This window comes from Chinchilla lanigera, unplaced genomic scaffold (assembly GCF_000276665.1).
Source record: "Chinchilla lanigera isolate Chin_1 unplaced genomic scaffold, ChiLan1.0 scaffold00149, whole genome shotgun sequence".
In the NCBI taxonomy this organism is placed as follows: domain Eukaryota; kingdom Metazoa; phylum Chordata; class Mammalia; order Rodentia; family Chinchillidae; genus Chinchilla; species Chinchilla lanigera.
The window spans coordinates 1,473,692-1,479,220 of NW_004955550.1; the positions used below are offsets into that span (position 1 = coordinate 1,473,692).

A 5,529-nucleotide genomic window follows, 5' to 3' on the forward strand; every position below is an offset into this window, starting at 1 on the left:
CGCAGCGGCCAGGCGGCGAGGTCCGGCCGAGGTCCCTCCTGGGGCGCCGGCCCTGAGCGCCGGCCTCGCACACCGTCAGAGGCGCCCGCAGGCGGGGGCGAGGCCTGGGGAAGGGGTGCCCGCAGCCGCCTCTGTGACCCACCCTGCGGGACTCCTGCGGAAGAGGCGGCAGAGGCTCCCCAAAGGGGCGGTGGCCCTGGGGGACGGGGCTCCGGGCGGCCAGAGGCGGCTAGAGAGGGCCACTCCGGTGCGGGCTTCGCTTCCTCGGCCGGGCTCCCAGGCTGTCCCATAGGTCTCGGCCCGCTGCGTGCCCATGGCCCAGCCGGGGACCCACGGCAGGGGGTGGGGGCGGCGGCCAGCCGCTGCACCCGAGGTCGGGCGTCCTCCACTGGGGCGGTGGCCACTCTCGGGCCCGCTGGGCGTCGTCCTGCACGGAGCTGACCTCCCACGCCCCTGCTGCCCCACGCTCACACGCAGAGGAGCCCACCCGACCGATGCCCAGCCTTCGGCCTCGGGCGCGTCCGCGTCGCCTGGGCTCCGCAGTGGCTTTCTGGCCCGGCTGGGGAGCGCTGCCGTCCGCCCGCAGCAGGGCACGCTCCACAGCAGGGCCGCGCGGACCCCTGTCTCCTCAGGGCGGGCGGTCCTCCCGAGGCGCTGGGAAGCCTAGGGTGGCGGGGGTGGGGCCCGTGGCGGGCCGGAGCCTCTGCAGCGCACAGGAAGGGGCCTGCAGCCGGCCCCAAGGTTCACAGTCTCACCTGCAGAGAGAGCTTGGCACGGGCGGGACTGGGCATGGGCGGAGGGCAGCGAGACCCTCAGCCCCTCTCCCCAGCGCGCGAGCAGGCACGCGCACACACACACACATGCGTTCACACGCACATAGAGGCACACACACGTGCGCCCACGCGCGCCCTCACTCCCGGGCACCCCCTCTCAAGGGCCTTCCTCGGCGCCTCAGAGATCTCGGCAGCAAAGCCAGGCAGCTGCTCACACCCACCAGCGGGCGGCCTGGGTGAGCTTGGGGAAGGTGCACCTCCGCCCATGGTGGGCCTTGCCTGCGGCCTGCACTCTAGGCACCACCACCACCACCAAACACCGCCCCCCTCGTGCTGTAGGTCTCGCCCTCGCCCTTGCCCTCGCCCGGGCCCCACAGACCCACAGACACTGTCCGGGCTCCCTTGAGCTCTTGCCGAGCCTCTGCACCTGGTCTCCGGCCACCTGCGTGACGCTGACCCGGGGACAGGTCGGCGGGAGTGGGTGGTTTCACCACCTTCCCACCCAGCTCACCGGCGGCCTTGCTCGACCAGCCAGCGGGCTCCCCTGACGGGATGCAGCACCAAGACAAGGTGTGAGGACTGGAGCGAGCGGGGCCCAAAGAGGCTCGCAACGTGGGCAGGGGAGGCACACCACAGCACCGACGCCTGCCAGCCCTGCCTGCGTCTCTGCCCCCGGCAGACAGGGAACGAAGCAGGGTGGGCCTGGAGTCCCCCCATCCAGACGCTTCGCCACAAAAGCAGCTAGCTCCACAGGCACACGTCCCACGGAGCCCAGGAAGACAGAAAGGGATCAGCAGAAACGCACGAGAAGCAACACACGCAGAGGGCGAGTCGGAGACACAGGGAGGCAGTCTGGGACAGAGAGACAGACAGACGGGGACGGAGATGGTGACTGAGACGGAGACGGAGAGAGAGGGATAAAGAGAGAGACAGATACAGAAAGAGACATTCAGAGACACACAGAGACACACAGAGACCGAGACCCAGAGGCGGGGAGTGGGGGGGAACGAAGAGAGAGACAGACACAGGAACAGACGCTGAGAGACACACAGAGACCGAGGGGGGCGGTAAAGAGAGAGACAGACACAGAAAGAGAGACTGAGAGACACGGACACACACACACACACACACACACACACACAGCGACCGAGACCAAGAGAGAGCGAGAGACAGACAGACAGACAGACAGACGGACAGACAGAAAGAGACCCAGAGGGAGACAGGGAACATGCGCACTGTCCGGCTGGCAAAGAGGAGCAGGAGGAGACAGAGGCAGTGAGAGGCGGCCTCGTGTGCAGCATGGGGCAGGCGGGAGGGAGGCACGGGTGTGGAGCAGGCAGGTTGGGGTCGGTGCCCGATGGGGCCCTTGGGCTGTGTGGTGCAGGTGGGCGTGCGTTGAGCAGGGTGAGGCCAAGGTGGTGGTCCCAGAGCTGGAGGGGCTGCGGTGGCATTAGGTGGCAGTGTGGACCGAAGCGGCGGGGGGCCTCGGGGCCTGCGGTGGGTGCCCAGCGAGTTGGCCTGCGGCCAGGCGAGCAAAAGCTAGGAGCCGGTGGGGGTGTGTACGGAGGCCCAGCGTGCCCCTGGACGGGACCGGAGGAGCAGGAGCGCGGGGTCGTAGGCGCAGGTGGCAGCAGGGGAGGAGGCCGCCGGCGGGGTCCCGGGGGTGCGTGGGTGGGGCGCGCGCCCGCGCGGGGATGGCGGGGTCTGGGCGCCGACTAGGCCTTCCTTGGCCGGCAGGTGCGGCGGGCGAGAGCGGGCATGCCGCCTGGCGGCCGGGCTGTGCGCGCAAAAGCGTCAGGCACGTCCTTCGAGCCGGAATCGAACCAGCGACCTAAGGATGTCCACGGACGTGTGCCGGGCCTACAGTCCTCCGCTCTACCAGCTGAGCTATCGAAGGGTGCACACGGCCAGGTGCCGTGTCCTGGGCTTTTCCCGAGCGGAGGGCGGCCCGCCAGCCGGCCGGCCGAGTCCCCGAGTCGGGCCTCGGGTGGGCGTGGGAAGCCGGCCAGGAACCAGAACCAGGGCGCGGCTCTGCCTTCGGGGCGGAGCCCAGCCCGGGCGGGCGCCCGGCGGGTGGGAGGGTGCGCGGCCGCCGCGCCCTCTGCCCAGGCTCTCTTTCTTCCCCAATCGCTTTTCGCTGAACAGCGTTGAGTTGAGATGCGCATAGCGGGCATCTTTTTTGGATGCACCTCTGAGTTTCTTGAGGTGATAGTTTACAAACATAACTGCACTTTCCTTATAGTTTTTGTGATCCTAATTTTCAACTCGAAGCCGTTTTTCTCTCTAAATTGCTGTGGTCAGATCCTTTTCTTCTTTTTTATTTTTAGTTTCTTTCACAGTTAATTCTTACTTTAATCAACCTATTTGTTCATGTCCTAATCTGCTTTTATTAATTCAAATTTTATCGTTTTAAAAATGTTTTGAAGTCAGTGGGGTCTGTTTACTTGATGTCAGAATCTTCAAAACCTTTTTCCTTCAGTTCTGTGTTTTAAGTTTTGGTTTCCTGTTTTTGTTCATCTTCTTTTATGTCCTGTTTTCTTGTTGGAATATTTGTTGTATGCGTGTGTACTGGTCTGCGTTTTGTTTGTCCTTTCCCAGTGGTTAATGTTTCCTTTAATATTCCGTTGTGTGTGGGCTTAGTATGATTTGCACTTTATTCTGAGTGTTGAGATTGGGGGTACTTATTCTTTCACGTGGAATTATACCTTTTTAAAGAGTTTTTAGTGGTTCCTTGTGCATTCTTGGGCTGTTTATGTGTATTTGCCTATGTTATGTGTATGTTTTCTCAGTCTGAATGCTCTGTGTTCAATCCTCCATACTGCAAAAATAAAGACTTTCCTCCCCTTATAAGTCTGCAGTTTATCTGAAGAAAAGCTGGGGATTAACTCAATGGAAGAGGCGGGTTGTTGGCCTTGCCTTCAGGAGACCTTGGGTTCCAAAACCAACTTGGCAAAGCAAAGCAACAACAGCACCCACTTAGTGACGTCTAGTGGTACCAGTTTACTGACAGGAAGATGTTTAACTTTAAGTGTCGTGCTGGAATTGCAAGGGAAAAGAACAGGGTGACCTCACTCCATGCTGTTAACAATGGCCAAAATTCGGAACACTGACAACAGAAAATGTTGGGAAGGGTGTGGAGCAACAAGAATGTTCAGTGCAGGTGAGAATGCAAAATAAAGCAGCTGGTTTTCACGACAGTTTGGCATTTTTTCTTACCGAACCGGATATGATCTTTCCATTAGGTGCTACAGTCACATTCTTTACCACCTACCCAAATGATCTGAAAATTCATGGCCACGCAGATACCTACAGATTTTCATAACAGGGTTATTCATAATTTCCACAAACCTGGAAGCAGTTGTGATGTTCTTCCATAGAGTAATGAATAAATAAAATGTGATATATTTAGAAAATTGAATGTTATTCTGAAATATTAAGTCATTAAAAGACAGAGGGAGGGGCTGGGGATTTAGCTCAGTGGCACAGTGCCTGTCTGGCAAGCGCGAGGTTTGTGAGTTCAATTCCTGGTACAAAAAAAAAAAAAAGACAGAAGGGAATCTTCTAAGCAAAAGATGCCAATCAGAAGAGGATATACTGAGTGATTCCAACCAAATGACATTTTTTGGAAAGATAAAACTATTAAAACTGAGAAAATATCAGACATTTCCACGGATTCAGGAGGAGTAAAAGGATGAAGAGGTGAAGCACATCCAACTTTGGGGGCAGTGAAATTCTTCTGTAATAAGTTATTACTGTGAGTACGTGTCATTATACTTTTGCCAAACCCTAGGATGTACATCAAGATGAATCCTGAGTAATCTACTGGCCCTAGTTAAGAATTTGTCAATGTAGGTTCATCCATTATAACATATGTACCCCTTATGGGGTTGGCTATTGCTGTGTGGAACTGTGTATTTTGTGTTCATTCTTTCTAGAACTTAAATTTTCTCTTAAAAATAGAATCTGTTAAAGGATACTAACCACCTGCCAGGCATAGTGGCGCATACCTGTAATTCCAGCACTCTGGATGCTGAGGCAAGAGGATTGCCATGATTCCTGGGGGAAAGAGTGAGTTCAAGGTCAGCCTGAACTATATAATGAGGGCCTTGTCTCCAAAAACACAAAACAAACGACGAAAAACTTATTAGCTTGGCCTAGTGGCACAGACCTGTGATCCCAGCACTCTGGGAGGCTGAGGCAAGAGGACCGCAAATTCCAGGCAGCCTGGGTAATTTAACAAGAATTTATCACAAAATAAAAAATAGGTTGGGTTGTAGCTTGTTGTGAAGGTCCTGGGTTCAATCTCCAGTACTGCAAAAAAAACAAAAAATAGAACAAAACATAACACCAACCTTAACCGTTGCCAGAAGTTTAGAGAGAGGAAAGGACGTAAGGAAAGACAAATGTGTGGCACACAAGAGGCTAAGAGCAGTACAACTTTTCCGCATCATGCAACATAGTGGCTATATGTCAGTATAAATTTGTTAAAACCCATAGAATATGTGATACAATGAGTGAACCACTAAAGGGTAGACTTTAGTTATTATATCAATATTTACTTAACAACTATAACAAAATATACAGCATGAATGCAACATGTTAATTATGGAGTTAATAATATCCCTTAGTTAGCTGGGCGTGGTGGCACACACCTGTAATCCCAGCACTGGGGAGGCTGAGGCAGGAGGATCCTTGAGAGTTTGAGACCAGCCTGGGCTACAAAGTGAGCTCAAGGCCAGCCTGAACTGCATAGAGA

The 5,529-nt window shown here is 55.5% G+C and overlaps 1 non-coding gene across 1 annotated transcript; it reads right to left on the reverse strand.

Moving 5' to 3' along the window:
• Positions 1-2,576: 2,576 nt before the first annotated feature.
• On the reverse strand, positions 2,577-2,670 carry Trnay-gua. The gene is made up of 2 exons: positions 2,634-2,670; positions 2,577-2,612 (listed from the first exon to the last, which is right to left on the reverse strand). It is a non-coding gene; the product is annotated as a tRNA-Tyr (tRNA).
• Positions 2,671-5,529: the final 2,859 nt, after the last annotated feature.